Source organism: Sorex fumeus, unplaced genomic scaffold (genome assembly GCF_029834395.1).
Source record: "Sorex fumeus unplaced genomic scaffold, SorFum_2.1 ptg000039l, whole genome shotgun sequence".
In the NCBI taxonomy this organism is placed as follows: Eukaryota; Metazoa; Chordata; class Mammalia; order Eulipotyphla; family Soricidae; genus Sorex; species Sorex fumeus.
In genome coordinates this window covers 1,552,082-1,570,736 of record NW_026606096.1, presented here as the reverse complement: position 1 = coordinate 1,570,736, position 18,655 = coordinate 1,552,082, and positions in this window count along the sequence as shown.

Sequence of the window (18,655 nt, the reverse complement as noted above, 5' to 3'; positions counted from 1 at the left end):
TGCCTTGCTAATGGCCCTTGGTGTGGGGTCCAGAGGGAACAGGGCCCAGCCAGGTTTGAGGCACCAAGAGCATCTTCCGCTCGTGACTGGGGCCTGTGGTCTCCTGCCTGACTGGTGGGGGCGCTGATGAGCTCCTTGGGGAGCTGTGTTTGGTGAGAAGGGTGGGAGGCACTGCCCCTCCCCAGAGCTCGGCTCAGGTCCTGCCCCTGTGCCATAACCTTGAAGGGCCCAGACAGGCCTGATGTGAAGGAGGTAAAGGGGGAAGGAAGCAGGAAGCCCCCTCCATCCCCACCTCCTGCCATTGGGGCCACAGCCCCCACCTTTCTGCCGGGAGGGGAGCAGATTCCAGTGGGCTCTTTGGGCTGAGGAGGGACCCTGAGATCCAGTCAGGGTCCCTCCCGAGTGGCTAGCAGCCTGCCCACTCTGGGGTGCTGAATCTTGGGGTGCTGTCTCGTGACTTGTTCTCAACACTGCATGGGGCTGCTGGCGAGCAGAGAGGGGCTGAGAGCCTGACACAGTCCTGGGAGAACCCTGGGTGCTCCTCACTCAAGTGGTGTTGCCAAACCCTGCCCGATCTGAGACAGGGGGAGCTGGTGCTGAGGGCCTGGGTGCTGTCTCGGCCTGGCCTGGCTGGGTGCTGTCCCTGCTGGGTGCACTGTACCACCCAGGTGCTGTTCTGGCCCATTCTGAGTATCCCGAGACAGGAATAGACAAATGGACAAGGTGGGTGAGAGGAGCCCCGAGGACTATGCCCTGCCCCCAGTGTAGGGTCTAAAGTGCTTGGACCCCCACGGCCACTCCCTTGGGGAAAGGGGCTCCTAAGGCCTTTAAGCTAACCCTTGTCCACCCCTCCGCCCTTTCTGTTTGTGCTGAGGGAAGGGGAGAGGAGGACGGAGGAGGAAGGGAGAGGGAGAGAGGGATGGGCAGGCCCCAGGCAGTCAGGGAGGAGGGGTCTGGAAGTTGGGTGTGAGGGGTAGGGGGCACCTGCCTCGCACAGCCGGATCTCATACTCACCTCCTTCAGAGACCACCTCAACCCCAGCACTGATCCTCTTGAGGTTCTGACCCCAATCCACCCCCTGACATTACCCAACACACCCATCCTGGCTTTGTTCAAGCCCCTCCCCGCGAGCCCCTCCGTGGGGCCACCCCAGCACGCAGTGAGAGCTCAGCTATCTAGGGTTTGGTGGTCTGGGGTGCAAGGAACCAACCAGGGCCCTGTGCATGCCAGTCCTTTGAGGCCTGTCCTGTTCTGGATGACACATACTCACACACTCTCACACTCACATACATGCTAACACAACAAACACAGAGGCCCACACACATACACAGACTCACACACACAATACACACACTCACAGGGACTCACACCAACAGTATATACTAGCACATGTGCACACCGTCACACTCATAGACATGCTCACACTCAATATACACTAACACACATGTCCACACACATACACAACTCTTACTCACATGCAAACACACCCATACTCACATATACACTAACACATAGGCCCACACAATGCACACACTCACACATACATGATGGCATGCATATTCACAAACTCACATACACACGCACTCTAATGCACACACATACGCATACTAGACTCCACAGATACAACTCACACACTTAATATACTCACACACATGCGTACACAGAGTCCTGTGCTGGGATTAAGTCATCAATTAAGTGTCATCACCCAAGGAGTTACTCCTGACTCTATCACTCGTAAATCAATGCTGGTGGTGTTGGGGGGACTAGACACGGTGCTGGAGATCTAACCTATGTTGGCCATGTACAAGGCAAACACCCCAACCACCATACTATTGCTCCAACCCTGGCCCTGGAAGATTCTAGAAGTGCAGCCCTGGTGGCCTGACAGGCTCTATGAACCACTGTGGACTGTGAATCCAGACAGGGTTGTTTCCAGTTTCATCCCTCACAGCTCTGAGAGCTGGCCTAGCTATATTCCCGGGGGGAGCCTCAGTTTTCTCATCTGCAAAGTGGGGTTCTAATACTTAATCGCAGCTGCTCTGGAGGGTAAGCAAGACTAGGGGAGCCCTGGAGTGGAAATCAAGGAAACGCCTGGAGGATCACAGCGAGCTGGGGAAGGGAGAGCCTGGGGCACGGCCCTTTCCAGCCAGAGCACCTCCATTACGCCAGTTCTATCCAGCAGACTCTCCTGGTTCCCTTATTGTCGTGATTGATCTTCGCCTTTAGTTTGTGATCACACTCCGCAATGGTCAAGGCTCTGTGCTCGGCAGTCACTCGTACCCCCGGCTCCCTTTAAACAAGAGGCTCTGAAGTTCCAGAAAGGTGGCCAATCACTCCCTTGGCACAGAGAAGGCTCTCAATCATCTTTGACTCGTGCCCATCACCTGTTGGGCTGCCCCTGCAGCTCGCTGTGGCCCAGGGGCCAGGGATCGTCGTCCTCCTTTCCTGTGACCCAGCCTGGATCACTTACCTCAAGCCCCAACAGCGCATGTGGTTCCCCCCAACCACAGCTGCTCCCTGTTCTCAAAGCTGACTCACCCCACCCTGCTCCCTACACTTTAGTTCCACCCCATTTTCAACTGGTCACCTCTGGGCTCAAGGGCCCTGGGGATGGACCCTTTGCAGTTCAATGGGGACCTGGATGGGGTAGGGACTGGGACTGAGAAGCACCTGGATTTGTCCTTGGGGACCACTGATGATGGTCAGTAAGACCAGAGACTCAATGAGTTCCACTGTGTGCCAAAGCCTGCACATGCGCATACACACACACACACACACACACACACACACACACACGCACACACGCACACACACTCACATGTACATCCACAAATATGCTTGTGCACACATCTAGGCTAGAGCTCGGAGCACAGAGCCTCCCTAGAGGTGAGGTTTGCCATTAGTAATGGCAATATTGGGGCCAGGACAGCAGCTCAACAGGCTGAGGCACAAGCTTTGCCTGAGTTGGATCCCCGGCACCACATGGGTCCCCCTTGGGCACCCGTTGCTTGCACAGAGCCAGGAGCAGCTCCTGAGATACGCTGATGAGTCCCCCAAGCAAAAACTCACACACAAAAAAAAGTAGCCTTGGGCTGAATTTGGGGAAACAGCTACACAAACTCTGTGTTCTCGGGGAACCTATCAACTTGCGGTCACACAAACACTGTATGCTGAGGGGCCCTGACCACCTGCGGTCACACAAGCCCTGTGTATTAGGGGCCCCTGGCCACCTATGCTTACATAAACCCTGTGTTCTGGGGAAGGCCTGGTCACCTGTGCTCACATAGACCTTGTGTGCTGGGGGTCCCTGGTCACCTGTTCTCACACAAATCCCGTATGCTGGGGCCCTGACCAACTGCAGTTGTACTCAGGAGTCGGTCACCCCCTCCCCCACCTCACCCCCCCAGCCTGTCTGCCCTCTGGCCGGTGATAGAATGTGCAGAATGGAGCAGGCACTTTGGTCAGGAGCAAGGCTGCAGTGGACCAGACCCAGGGACCTGGGCCCAGCAGCTCTCCTGGCACACGGGGATAGGCCCAGGCTGGTACAGGCAGGCATGGTGTGTCACCCCCAGGATGCAGTCCTATGGGAGTGGGCGGCTTGGGGCTTCAGGGGTACTGGGGGAGCTGAATGAACTACTAAGCCTAGGAAGCAAAGGGCAGGGGACAGGCAGACCCCGCACAGAACAACGTGTGTGGCCAGTGGCCTGTACTGAGCAATCAAGGGTCCCCAGTGTGTCCTCTTGGGCCCCAGCTCCTTATTGTCTCCCCAGGTCTCTGAACAAAGTGCTTTCAAGGGGAAATTTGGACATGGGGGGAGCAGAGGGGGCGGGAGAGGATGGATCAGGGAACAGCAGCCAGGGGGATGACATGCATGGACCCCACGGCCCTCTCCCCTGTCACACGGCACAAGAAGAACTTGGGAGCTGATGTCAGCCCAGTGTGGCCCTGCAGTGGCCACAATGTCGTTACCTCTCCACTGAGCTCTTTTCCCTTTCTGCAACACGGCAGGAGGGACAGGGACAGGCAACACCTTCCTGGGCTGCAGTGATGCTGGGGAAAGATCCCAGCTTCCCGCAGGCCCCAGCATGTGTTTATATGCTGTGTGTTGTGTGTGCTGTGTATGCTGTGTTGTGTTATGTGTGCTGTATATTGTGCGCTATGTGTGTTTTACATGTTGTATGCTGTGTATGCTGTGTGTTGTGTGCTATGTGTTACTTGTGCTGTGCATGTTGGGAGTGCTATGTGTATTGTGGGTGCATGTGTGCAATACACTGTGTGTGCTGTGTGCTGTGTGTTGTGTGCCAGGTGTGCTATATGTGTTGTGTGCCGTGTGGGCTATGTGATGTGTACTGTGTGTGGTGTGTGTGCTGTGTGCTGGGTGGTAGGTGGTGGGTATGCTATGTGCTGTGTGTGCTGTTTGCAATGTGTGTGCTCTGTGCTGTGTTTGCTGTGTACTGTGTGTGCTAAGTGCTGTGTGTGCTGTGTGCTGAGGGCTGTGTGTGTTGTGTGCTGTGTGCTGTGTGCTGAGTGCTGTGTGTGTTGTGTGCTGGGTGCTGGGTGCTGGGTGCTGAGTGCTGGGTGCTGGGTGTGCTGGGTGCTGTGCAGGGCTGCGCTATGTGTGCCGACAGAGCCGGCTGAGCCCAGCCCCAGCAGCTGGGAAGTGGCTCTCTGAGGCAGGCAGGAGGGCAGGGGGAGGGACAGGCGGCTGAGGGGGGCTGCTGAGAGGGTAGGGGCTCAGTAGATGAACAGCCGTGCAATGCCCGTCCCCTCCCCAGCCACTCTCTTTAGTGAGTGCAGAAAGCCGGAGCCCAGGAAAGCCCAGGAGAGCTGCTGTGCTCCTCAGCCTTCAACAGGACTCCGGAACGCAGCTAAATCTCACGGGGAACACTGAGGGGGTGTTGCGGGGAGGGGTCTGGGCCAGGGTGGAGCCCCAGGGTGACAAGTAGCAGAGGCAGGGAGAACCTGGGAGAAGCCCCACAAGCAGCCCAGCTCCCCGCTCCAGGCAAGCCCCTGTGGGCTGGGACCTCCAGGGTCCCCTAGAGGCAGCCCCCCTCCATACAGGGCCCCTTGGCAGAGGGAGAAGGGTCCCCTGGGTGCAGGTCCATCCTGTTCTCAGAGCAAACCCTTCACTCGACTTCCTCTCCCCTACAAGGCTGCCTGGGCAACCCCCCTGCGGCAGCACCGCCCAAGGCCCAGAGTATCTGTGGGATACAGTCTCGCCCACGTATGATTTGTGGGTGTTGCACAACCAAACCACCCTGGGTGCCAGGGAACATAGCTGGGAGCAGCCCTGCAGCTGAGAAGTCCCAGGTGGACTTCTCTGTGGATCAGCACGGATAAGAGATGGTGCTGGAACGGATGTTTCAAGGGCCGAGGTCGGTGGGGACCTGGTGGAGGTTGAAGGGGTGTGTTGGGAAGGATGGAGAAATGAGGAAGAACAGGCCCTCTCCCCACCCACTCAGGACAAGCTGGGGCCCAGGGAACCTGGGATAACTCTGACCTCCTCAACCCACCTCAAAGGGCAGATCCCATGGGAAATGAGGAGCTTTGACCTTGTGGCAGAGGCCTCACTTGGCCACTTCTACGTCCTGGCTAGACTAAGGGGGGGTCAATGTGGGGCACCCCAGGGAACATTGAACTCATCCCCCCACCCCCCTCAAGACCCTTCACTGTCCTCTCCACCCCCAAAGTGGCCACACTACCCTTCCCCCACCCTGCTGCACCTGAGCCTGGCAGTCTGCTTCCTGTCAGCAAGTGGGGGTGTCCTTGAGGGTAGGGGAAATGCAAGATGAAATGCTAAGTGGGGGTGAGGGACTCTCAGGCCTAAGGGCTGGGAGGGGGCCCCCAAGATTGTTGCCCAGATGAGCCCAGGTCTGCCTGCAGTGGGAAATGAGTTTCTCCCCTGAAGAGGCAGCAGCCCAGCTGGGAGGGAGTTTGGAGCTTTGGAGAGTCAGCCGGATGCCAAGTGTGGAGCAGGTCCGGAGGGGTGGGGGTGGGGTGAACGTCAGGACAGGTAGGGGGCTGCTGAGTACAGCCTCCTGGACCAGGGCAGCGCTAGAGGTGCGCAGACCCCACTCCCCCACTTACTGGCTGAGGGGTCTCAGTCTGTCCTCTGCATCATCAGACTCCCTTGCAGTTCCCCTCCCCCACCCCTCCCTGCGCCTCTCCCCATACCCGCATAGATCTTACCTGAGTCTCAGGTGGGGGAACCCTGGAAGCCCCCCTGAGTGAGCCGGGCATAGGATTCAGCTTTGTACTGGTACAACTTCCCCACCCCGCACCCCTGGGTTGTCCCGAGCTGGGCCACACCAGTGCCCACTCTTCCCAGACCCGGGCACTCCAGCACTCGCTCCTGCCCTGGCCGCCTTGGAGCCGCAGCCCCTTTCCTTAGGGAAAGCTGAAGTTCCTGGACGGCTCCCCTCCCTCTGGAAGGGACAGAGGGTCCCGGAGTGGGGGAGGACAGGAGCTGCAGCTCGGGGGCTCCTGCGGCGGGTGGCGGGGCTCGCCCCGTGCCTCCTCGCCGCAGCCCTTTCCCGGAATCCGCGCTCCACTCCCCCGCCTTCAGTCTTGCTCTCTTCCACCTCCCTGTCTGAGGTCTGAGGCAGGGGACTTTGCAGAGAGGTCGCCCTGCAGAAACCCAGGACAGCGCCCAGCCTGGTCTTTCAGACTCGGTGGGGGTCCGGAGACTTATGGGGCATCCCGCGGCCTGACGTGGCCCCGTGGGGGGGGTACCCCGGGGCTGGCCCTGGTGAGACCCTGGGTACTGCGGCGGGGATTGGGGGTGGCTGGGATTCCTAGACACACTGCCGGGGTCCAGCTATCCGGCCAGGGGCCAGGCTCGGCCTGTCGGGGCCCTGCAGGATGCCCCCCATATAGGCAGAGTCACGGGGCAGCCCCTGCGGGTGGAGGCTGGAGGTCAGACTGGTCCAGGGGCTCGGTTCCCGCCTGGCTTCTGCCCCTCCCAAGTTGCGCGGAAACTGAGCGGCGCGGAGCCCCTGCGCCGGGGATCGCCCTGGTAAGCCGCAGGCGGGAGACAAAAGCAGTTGGCACCTACCTGGGGTGAAAGCGGGGTGTGGGCTGGGGCAGGTGGGCGCTGCCCTCGGCCGCGAGCCCCGCGGGCCGCCCTGCTCGCTGCCGCTGCGGGCCCGGTGCGGTGGCGGCGGGCGCGGTGGCGGCGGAGGGCGCGCGTGTGTGTGCGCGCCCCGAGCCACTGCAGCATCTCCGCATCAGGATGTGCTCCTCCCTCTCCCGGGCTCCTCTCACTGGCTGGCTCGTCCTCGACGCGGCCCCCTCCCTCTCCCTTCCCGTCCCCACCCTCCTGGCTTCCCCTCATTTGCTGTCATTTAAGGACCAGGGAGCGAGCCAGGGCGCTGCATCTTCCATAATGCATGGGCAGCCGCCGCCCGCGGGGCGCTGTCTGGTCCCCGCTCTGCATCCCCGCCCAGTCGGGAGCTGATGAGGCTGCAGGAGGGGGCTGGTGAGAAGGAAAGAGCTCTTGTCCCCATGCTCTGGAGACACCTGGAGCCAAACTTGTCTCCCCAGGAAACCCATCCTCGCCCCTTAGGTCCAAACCCCACAGCTTGCTGTATTGGGCATGTGGGAAGGAGTATCCACCCCACTTGCTCCCTTTTTCCACTTCCCTGGGTTAATAAGTGACAGGGCTCTTTGTCCAAATAGCCAGTGAAGGAAAATTTAAAGTCATGGAAGTTGCTTAACAAATGTGAGTCTCGTGCCTCTCGATTTATCATTTCATGAATATCATTTTCATGTCCAGTATTCTTTTATGATAATAGGATCACACAATGTGTCATGTTTTGCAGAAGAAAAAAAATTTGTAAGTCTACAACTGTACCTCATGATGTCTCACTAATAAAAATTTAAATACATTAAATTAAAAAGAATTTGTTTGTTTATTTGGGGGGCTACACTCGGTGCTCAGGGCTTCCTCATGGCTCGGAAAACACTACTGGCTGTACTCAGGGGAAATCATATATGGCGCAAGGCAAGCACCTGAACCCCTTGTGCTATCTCTCGAGCCCCGTGCAAAATATTTTTAAAGTCCATAGTTGACCTTGAACACCCTTCCACACCAGCACTCCTGCCAATGCTAATTTCATCAGCCAGCAGAGAGGGATCATGCAAAGTGCAGTGGGTTGTGTCAAAGGGGTATCTGGCTCCAATCCCCATTGCTGTAGTGCATGGCCAAGCATCCTGCCTTTTCTGAGCCTCACTGGAAAGGTGAAAGCGAGCCCAGGCACCTGCCAACTCTGAAGATTTCAGGTGCTCACCCAGATAAGTGACATGTCATGGGGAGCAGGGCATGCCCAGGAAGGCTGGGCCACCATCTGCAATGGCCCATCAGCTGTCACTATTGTTTCACCCCCTCTAGCCACCTGCTGTCCACGTACTACCAGAGAGCAGTCCAGGTGCTGAAACAGCTGGCAGGGCCAGGCCTGCCTCAAAGATTTAATGAGTGTCCCCTCCACACCTGAGTGAGGGCAGTGGTCTTGGGTGCCTCCTGGGCAAAGGAGGGGGAGGTGCTTCCTACCAGGCCTCCCTCCTCTTCTCCCTCCTGCCCAGCCCAGCTGGACACAGACGAGTCATCCTGATGGAGAGACGCAGCGGATCTCAGGTCTCCCTAAGGGCTGTTTCTGACCAAGCGAGTGCCTCAGATTCCCTCCGGGTCCCTTTCCCTTCCTGCCTCTGCGCACAGCTTCCTTGTCTGTCTGTCTGTCTGTCCGTTCATCCATCTGCCATCCGGGGTGGCACATTGACCTTGAGCTCCTGAGGTGAGTCTAACCTTCTGACTTCATCCCTAGGGACGGCTGGCCCCGTTCAGCAGACCAAAGGGCCTGGATTGGCCACCTTAGCTGTCTGTTTGTCTGTCTGCCTCTGCAGTTCCAGGCACTGCCCTGGTGGTGGCGACCAGGTCCTGGGGTTACCTCACCTGGTGTCTTGGGTCTCAGAGAGCCTCCCAGTTCCCTCTTCCTCCCCCAAGGTGACTCAGGCAGCCTCCGGAGAGTGACATTGCTCTCTCAGGCCAGCCTGGGTGTGGGGATGTGGCACCCGAAATCTCGCCCTCAGTCGCGCCTGTACTAAGGCCCTCGCTCCCGGCTCTGGGCCCCCAGGTCCCGAGGAGAGTGGGCGGGGGCCATGTAGTTGTGGCTGAGTTTTACCTGATGAGGTCCATTAGTTTGACCTGAAATGGTGTGTGTGTATGTGTGTGTATGTGTGTGTGTGTGCGCGCGCGTGTGCGCGCATGCGTGTGTCAAATAAACTATTCAAAGTATTGGGAGCTGTGATGAGGGCTTTACCTGAATCATCCGCCCAAGGGAACTGTGCAGTGATTCTTCTCATTTTACAGTGTTCAGAGAGAGAGAAAGCGGGCCAAGATGTGCAGACACAGGCAAGGCCTGGCACCTGGGTTTGACTGGGTTTGACCGTGGGCCATGCCCTCCAGTTCCCACTTTCTGGAGTCGATAAAGAGGGGGTGACAGGACAGATCTCTGGTGCTGATCCCTGCCAGGTCCCAGAACCCTCCTTGAGGCTGGCTCTCAGGGGAAAAGAAATCTCCTCTCTGTTTTCTGGAATGAGATGCCCCATCTTCTGCTGGGTCCCCAGAGCAGAGCAGGGTGGACAGAGGATCAGGGGACAGATCACCTGGGTCACTAGCTCACCTGCAAACTCCCAGAGAGGAGCCCCAGAAAGCTTCATGGGGGGCCCCCTGACCCATCTGCTTCTGCCTCTCCCAGCCCCAGTGATCGATAGCAGAGGAGACAGTGGGCCTGACGGCGGGGGAGGGGGAGTGACTTCCCCTGCACCTTCAATCCTGCAGCCTTCCTGAGAGGGTCTGGCATCCTCAATGTGACCATGACCTCCAGCAGTCCCAGGAGTGCCAAGGCCTGCTGGGTAACGCTGGCCCAGTGGACACCGTCTGTTGTGAATGAGCCGGATGGCAGCAGGCAGAGCCCAGATCCAGGGTCTGGCTCCTCCCTGCCCCCCACTCCTGCCTTTGCTCCCCCTCTCCTGCCTGCCTCGCCTCCTTCCTCTCCCCCAGGCTCCACAGAAGTGAGTGCCTCTGGATTCACCTGGAGCTCTCCCGGCATTGCCATCCCAACTGTGCGGGGACCAGGGTGGGGGGGCCTGGAAGTGCGAATGTGCTCTGGGAACCCAGATCTGTACAGCAGCCTGCGCCACACTTTTCTTACTCAGGAGGAAGCACAGGCCACTCAGGACATTGTCCCCTCCACGGTGTCCCAGAGAAAGGCAGGAGGACACTGTCCCGGGCGGGTCTCAGAGGTGGGGTGAGCGCATCTGGAATTGGGCTGGGTAAAGAGAGAGGGCCAGGGCCTAAATCATGGGCAGCAATAGGAGCGTGGGGCCACGGGGACAGCAAAGACGCTCGTTTGTGAGGCGCCGAGCTAGCTGACCCGGGCTGGGCCGAGAGAGGGGCAGCTCCAGACTGGACTAGCTCTCTTTGGGGCCTAGTCGTCTCTTTTGGTCTAAGGAGGAGCAAGAACAGTCGTCTCTGTAGCCCGAGGGCCCTAATTATGCTCTTAGCCATTTCAACCCAGGGCTCTTGGCACTTCTCTATCAGGCTTATAATAGACAATGCTAATGTTGTTATTAATTTTTAATAGTAATGATGCTAATATTGCCCTGCATTTATGTGGTCTCTTCAAAGAGCTCAAAGAACCCTCCGTTCTCCTTTTTAGAGACATTTGGCTGTGTGTGTGTGTGTGTGTGTGTGTGTGTGTGTGTGTGTGTGTGTTGGGGGGCGGGGTTGCACAGGAGAGAGAGTGAGTCACAGAGCACAGAAAGGGCCAGGACTGGCCAAAGTCATCTGGCCTGGAGGACAAGCAGGCCTGGGCCAAGGCCTCAGGTTCCCTGCCCAGAGACTGACCACTGCCCTTTGGGTCTAAGGAGGAGCAAGAACAGCACTGCTGGTTGGGTAGCGGGGACCTATCGGCAGGGCTGCCTGGCCTACCTCTGTCCTCTTTGTTAAGCAGAGCCAGGAGTGGCTCTGGTAGCCTGCAGAGGGTACCGGGTGGGGGCAGGGATATCAGACAATGGGAGTCCTTGGTGGGACCTACCCCACCCTTCCAGCCTCAGGGAAGATTCTATTTTCCAGCCCCCCCCCCCCAGCTGGCCCCAGCTGGTGTATTTATAACCCCGTGGAAGAAGCTTTAACGGCCCACGTCATGGCGCCCGTCTCTCTGCTGTCTTCTTGTGACGACTTTGCCATCTTTACATCCCACTACTAGAATTCATCAGAACCAGAAACATACCCCAAATATAACCGTAAAAAAAAAAAAAACTAGCACATGAGAATCCCGGGCTGCCTTTCGGGAACTGCAGGGCCCTGTGGAACAGTGTAAGCGAGAGGCTTTAGATCTGTGCAGGTACCTGGGACAGCTCCACTCACTCACGCTGCGGGCTGACCCTGTGGCCAGAGGCTCCTCTAAGCCCCAGCTCCCTCCTCTGTGACCTGGACGCGGAAAGACTTTCCTCCAAAGGCTGTGTGCACCAGACAAGGGGATGCGCGTGGCAGGTAACAGTGGATATCTCCAGGTTCTGGACCCCAAGGGAGTCTTCAGTGTAGCAGATGCCAGTGATGCTGTCCTGGTCAGGTGATCCTAAGCTGGGACCACAAGGAGTCTCCAAGGGCCAGCCTCCCATAGTTTCTGTCCCCTTCCTTCCTTCCTTCCTTCCTTCCCTCCCTCCCTCCCTTGATCTCTCCCACCCTTCCTTCCTTCCTTCCTTCCTTCCTTCCTTCCTTCCTTCCTTCCTTCCTTATTTACCTCCCTCCCTCCCATTCTCCCTCTCTCCTTCCTTCCTTCTTTCCTTCCTTCCTCCCTCCCCTCCTCCCCTCCTTCCTTCCTTCCTTTCTTCCTTCCTTCCTTCCTTCCTTCTTTCCTTCCTTCCTTCCTTCCTTCCTTCTTTCTTTCCCTCCCTCCCTCCCTCCCACCCATTCTCCCTCTCTCCTTCCTTCTTCTCCCTCCCTCCCTCCCTCCCTTCCTCCCTCCCTCCATCCCTTTCTCCCTCCCTCCCTCCCTCCCTTCCTCCCTCCCTCCCATTCTCCCTCTCTCCTTCCTCCCTTCCTTCCTTCCTTCCTTCCTCCTCCCTCCCTCCCTCCCTCCTCCCATCCTCCCTCTCTCCTTCCTTCTTTCCTTGCTTCCTTCCTTCCTTTCTTCCTTCCTTCTTTCCTTTCCTTCTTTCTTTCCTTTTTCTTTCCTTTTATTGTCCACACCCAGAAGTGCTCAGGGATCACTCCTAGCAGGACTCAGGGAACCATACTTGGTGCTTGGGATTGAACTGGGTTTCACCATGTATAAGTGTTGGGCCCAGGTTTCAGATCCCCACTTGTGGGGAGACAATTCCACACATGATAACGCAAAAGCAAAGGAACTTTATTATAGCCCGAGCCAGTGCTAGCTTGAGCTGGGGTCCAAGTCTCATCCAACACAGTGGAGTCTTGACAAGGACTCTGACTCCAGAGTCACAAGCAGTTTATACAGGGTTCGGTTAAGAAGAGATTTATATGCTGCTCTATTTTCAGCATTGCCCTATTACAACAGTGGTCAGCAATTAGACAGCAGGTACCTTTCTTCCTTCCTTCTTTCCCTCCCTCTCTCCCTCCTTCGCTCCCTCCCACCTTCCTTCCTTCCCTCCTTCCTTCCTCCCTCCCTTCCTCCCTCCCTTCCATTCTCCCTCTCTTTTTCCTTCTCCCTCCCTCCCTCCCTCCCTCTCTCCTTCCTTCCTTCTTTCCTTCCTTCCTTCCTTCCTTCCTTCCTTCCTTCCTTCTTTCCCTCCCTCCCTCCCTAACAGTTTGGGGTTCTTTCCAAGAAGGGTGCAGCGACCTCTTATGACTGGCCAGATCCAAGTTCCCAGTTTCTTATCTAGGTGAATTACTCAACTGGGAGTTTACCAGAAACTGCAAGTCCTGCTCTGGGGAAACAGAAACTGAGGCCTAGTTGGAACCTAATGTTAGTTGCGGCCTGTCATGGCATAAGTTTTGCCCTCACATAAGGCAAGTGCTTTCTCTGGTTTATCTGCTAGTTTCTGAGTTGACCTCTTTGTCGTTTATATTTTTAAAAAAAAATTTGGTTTTGGGGCCAAACCTGGGGGTGCTCACAGTTTACTCCTGAAGGTGCTTGGGGGATCATATGCAGTGCTGAGAATCAAACCCGAGTTGACAACATACATCAGGTATGGCGAAGGCCTTATCCCCTGTTCTGTGTATTCTGGTGAGTTCCTCATCTATTTATAAAGACCAAAGTCACTTATGCTACCTCTTCAGGACTTAAAACTTCTATTACTACCTGGAACAAACAGACAAACAAAACATGCAAAGTCAATGATTGACAGACATTTTTCAGGACATCATTTTTTCCATCCATGCATGAATCTGTCTATTTATTCATCCAACCATCCATCCATCCATCTACACACCGACCCACCCATGCATCCATTTAATATGCAGATATTGAGAATCTCTTGTGCAGTACTGTGGTGCTGATAGTACGGTGACACAGACATGGTAAAAGCTTGAGGAGCTCAGAGTAATGGTGGAATATGATGGAACATTAATCATAATACAACCTGGTAAAAGGCTAGAGTCCACAGATGCACAAAGTTCCATGGAAGGGTACTTGCCTTAGCCTAGGGGGCCCAGGAACAGAGAGAATGTTCACTTGGTTCTGAAGGCAGACGCTCCCCAGATAGCCCAGATGGATGTGGGCTGGAGGAGGGACTGTGCGGTGACTCCAGGAAGAAGCACCTGTGCGAAGGTGGCAGCATGGAATAACATCATGCAGTCGTCACTTCTGGGGCTGAGGGGGCAGTGATGAGCTGAAACTCGCGGGGTCAGCTGAGGTCAGCACAGAAAGAGCCGGGGTAGGGAGTCCTTATCCTCCTGACCCCTGAGGAGCGTTGCCTGCAGGCAGTGAGGAGCTGTTGGGGGTGTCTGAGCCAGCAAGAGACAGACTGAGAAATGTGCTGTAGAAAGTCCTCTTTGGGGTGGAGAGAGGGTGGACTGTGTAGATCAAGTGAGACCCAGAGGCAGGAGGACGTAGAAGGGCTTGGGCACCGACTTAAGCCTGAGCCACACAGTAAGTTATCCTCACTTGGCTGCCATGAGCCACCAGCATCCCTGCAGGAGACCCAGCCCCTCCTCTCCCCACAGCCCCTCCATCATGGTCCATTTATCATTCTTCTTCATTTGTTTCTTTTGGAAGGGAGGTTCCCAAGCTCTACTCAGGGCGTCCCAGAGCCTCTTCCGGTGATCTGATGATACTTCCTGTCAACCAGGACATAGAGCTGTTCACAGGTGCCAGGGAACACCAGGACCACAGGGAGGTGCCTGGGTTTGAGTTTGGGTCCAGGTGCACGTGAAGCATGCACTTCCATCCTCTGAGCTGTCTTCCGAGCCCTGTGATGTTCAGTTTCTGTGCTAACCCAGCAGGCTAAATCTCAGTGCTGTTGAGGCCTTCTGTGGCCGCAGAAACAGCTACAATCAGTGCCCTTGAGATTGCAATCCTTCAGAGAATACCATCCTGAAGGAGGTGAGCCTTTAAAAGTGCAAGTGAGGTTTCCCTTGGAAGGAAGAAACTCGGCCCTTAAACGATAGCTTGGACCCTGGTCTGAGTCTGCAATCTGCCCACCACCCTATACACCGAAGACTCGCCAGCACTTGTCAGTCCCACGTGCCCGAGTGCGTGCTCGCCAGTGTGGAAGCCTGGGCTGCTTTGTCATCTCACACAGACTCTCTCCTGGCTCTACTTCTTGGGAATCCCTGTCTGATACTCCCCCCATCCCCCTCTCTACCTGCTCCTGGCTTCCTGTTGCTGGGAATGGTGCCTCCTTGGCGACCACTCCTCCATCCCTGCTCCCCGTCCTGCCAGGGCACCTCCCTCCCACAGCCCGCGGAGGGTCTGAGTTCAGCCTCCCGACTCCCATCACCAGGCTGCCATCCTAGGACCCTTTCTTCTCCCCTCGCCCTCCCTCTGCAGTCAGAGTAGCTGCGCCCTCCCTCTCCCTCAAATGCAAAGCAGGTCCTGTCGTCACTCCCCTGCTGAGAGCTCTCAACTTCTCAAGCCTCCAGGGTCCACAGCAGGCGCCTTCCTGTACCACACGGTGACTTTGCCACCCCTCCACCCTGGAGGCCCCCCCCACCGTGTTCTTCCCCACTACCCCCCTCCCAACTGCCTTCTCTTGCCTTGCCCAGTTCTCTCCTGAGTTGCCTCCTCTCCTTTGTCCACTCTCAGTGCTGTACCTTATTGGGACATGTTCTTCTGGGGGCCAGGCTTGAAGTCCTGCCAGCTTGAAGAGTCCACCAGGTCACTTGCCCTGTCCCGCTTACTGTGGGTCTCTCGTCAGTAACTGTCCCATCAGGTGTCCCTCTCACTGGCTCAGCTCCGTGCCTGGGGCTCCTTAGACGTTTGTCACCCACACCCTGTGAGATTTAGGAGTGTGTGGGGGAGAGGAGGTGGTGCTGAGGCAGAGACACCTCCAGTCACTAAGGTCTCAAAGCAGGGCAGAGTGGACTAGGAGGCAGTCAGGGCCAAGGGTCTCTACTCTTCGCAGTCAGGTGTGCCCACGCAGACCACAGGTGATCATGGTGGCATGGCCTTAGAGCTGGGGAGGAGCCATCGGCACTGGCTCAGGGAAGCAGCGCAGCCGAGGCTGTGGGTTCCTTCTCCCAAGGTGTCACTTGCATTCCCGGTCGGTCTCTGGCTGCATCTTAGAACTAGCAGGGGACTTCAACGGGGCCTCTTATGTGGCATGGGCCACTGCATATCAACTGGTTGGTCCCACAGACTGGTCCACTAAAAACAGTCCCTGGGATGATTGAGTCAAAGGGCACAGGGCACAGGGGTGATGGTTGCCTACTAGCCCCCACTTCAACGCAGGAGCCCAAGAAAAAGGTCAGTCTCTGTCCTTGGTTTTGTGACCCTTAGAGAGAACTGGTACTCAGGGACCCTGGTGCTGGCCAATGGTCTGTGTACTGGAAAAGGGACTTATAAATATAGGTAGGTTTGGCGCGGGGGGGAGTCTTCCTAGCGGTTCTCAGCCAGTGGGGCTGGTGGCTCAATGAGAGGGACCAAGGGTGCTGCTCAGGCTCTGCGGTGTCCCTAGGTCAACCCAGTGGGGCTTGGGACCTTCAGGGCCACACCCACAAGTGTTTGGGGGCACCCAGGGTGCTCTGGTGATGCTCCGGGGCCAGATACTAGGGGCATAGGATCAGTGTTGGCTGGAAGCAAGGCTGAGCCTTGACTCCTGTATCATCTCTCCAGCTGTGACATATTTTTAAGTGGCTCGGAAAGAAAAAGAGAGAAAGGAAATATGTCTCCTGACACACTAGAAGGCTATGAAATCCCAGCATCTGTAAGTGTGTGCTCACACAGCCAGGCCCCAGGCTCACTCGTGTGTTTCATTCACCCTTGTCAGGCCCCTGAGGACCCCACACAGACTATGAGTGGGCAGATACCAAAAACCTGGGCAGACCCCTCACCCCTGCCACCAAACGCACTTATAGGGACTGCTGAGTTCCCTCACTCACCTGGAGCTTGGGGCTGCAGGGCAGTTGGGGGGGGGGGGGGGCTTCTGCTCCTTGTGATTATCACTAGAGGATACTGGTGGTGCCTGGAGGCATTTTTGACATGTGGAGTGGAAGGCGGATGCTGCTGGCTCACCTCCTTCAGGGTTACCAGTCCGGGGTCAGCAGTATAAAACTCAGGATAAGCAGGACCAGGTCTCCGTATGTCTTCTGGGCTGAGGAACTACCAGAATTTCCACTGGCCCAGAACCAACAAGTTCAAAAGTTGCAGAGGCAGAATGGAAGAAGTGGGGTACAACGTGAACTTCCCTTTCCCTGACCCCCAAGATGCTCTTACCCACCACTCCCATCAGGCTTCTCTGAAAAATGTTCTATTGTTGCAGCTCTGAGAGCCGGACAGGACCCATCCGCTCACAGAAGATGGCTCTCAGGGCTGCCCCTATGGCCATGGGAAGGCCAGGACTCTGGGTCCTGAGAGGAGCAGGAGGGGCTCCCAGGTGAGCAGGGCCCAAACTGAGGAAGCGAGGGGGGGGGGGCATGGGAGCCTGAGGGAAAGCGCTGGCACGGCTCCCACCCGCCCTTCTGGAGAGTGCTAGGAGCAGATGCTGCGACTGTCAGATGAGATGCTCCTGGCACTTTGGGAAACTGCGGAATTAACAAAAGGAGGATTGCTTCCAAGAAACGCACGCAGGGCGCAGTGTGTGCAGCTGGGCTGGCCTCCTGGGGCCCCCTTTCCTTGAAGAGCAAGGAGCCGGGGTCCTCCTATCTGGCCTTGGAGCCTGTTGGGCTGGGCTAAGGTTCTGCGGGGCAGAGCCTTGGGAGCTAGGGTAGTCCAGGTCAGGTTTGAGGCAGGGCTGGGCCATCAGAGCTGTGGTCTGGGAAGCATGGCTGTCTGCAGGTCAGCTCATCCATCCTGCCTCTGGGTCCGGCCCCAGCAGATGGCATCTCACTGGCAGAGAAGCCAGACAGAGGGGCCCTCAGCAGGCATGGAATTCACCAGCTGTTACTTGCGGAGTCCCTAGAAGCAGCAGCCAACTCTTCTGGACAAAGGAGTCTGAATTCACTGTGGTGGAGGCTTGAGTCACATGGCCAGTGTGGGGTGCCGAGTGTGCAGGGCTTCATCCCAGTGCTCTCCTGGCTGCTGAGTGGGGCAGGAAGTTGAGAATAGCACCAGGTGGTGAGTTGTCACCAAGGTGAGTTCTTGGGACAGTAGGCTAGCTGGCCCTGCTTAAAGGAAGGCTGGTGGATTGGAACCTGTGCTCTGTGCTTCAAAAAGCTTACCGAAGAACAGGAAGCACCGATGGTCAGAAATTCCCCAAATGTGGACGGTTTCAAGCATTTAGATGCAATGAAATTTTAGACACAAAAGCTGAGGCACGGGTGCTATGTTCATGAGTGGGGAATAACAGTGGTGGTCTCTCCTGGGCTCAGGACCTGCCTGGTTTGGTGGTTGATTGCTGGCTCAGCCCCCCAGTCTGGTGGTCTCCAGCGCATTTTGCTCTTGCGTGGCAGACTCGGGCTTTGTGCGCAGTCCCAGATCTTCAGCCACTGATTTACATGGGACACTGGGGGTCCCTGGACCCCAACAGTTCCCCGCAGGATCGGGCTGTCTTCCATGCATGGAGCGCACTGCTGTCACCCCCGGGCCAGCCTGCAAGAGGAGGCGGAGCAGGGCCAGACAGGGTCACGGCCCTCATTTGCGGGAGGACCATCCTTCTCCTTGTCAAAAACCTCTCAGGGGGCATCCAGCTCACAGATGTGCCTTGGGGGTGGGGGGACTCTGGCCTTCCCCATTGGCCAGCTATCCTGGGCATTCCCCCCTTCCCCTGGAGCCTGCTTCATTGTTTGCTAGCACCCCAGGGAACAGACTTCAGATGGCAGAGCAGATCTGCTTATGGGGGAAGTCTCTAACCAAGAACCTATTTGGCTAATGAAGTCGTAATGACTCCTGGCTCACTAATAGGATGAAAGCTGGGGGCTCCGTTAAAAGCCACTGATGGACCCCTGAGAGTAAGCTTGGCAGCTCTACAGAGGGGTGGGGGGTGTGGAGCTGGAAAGGGGTGGGCGAGAGGGTGGAAAGGGATGCAAAGGTTCTGC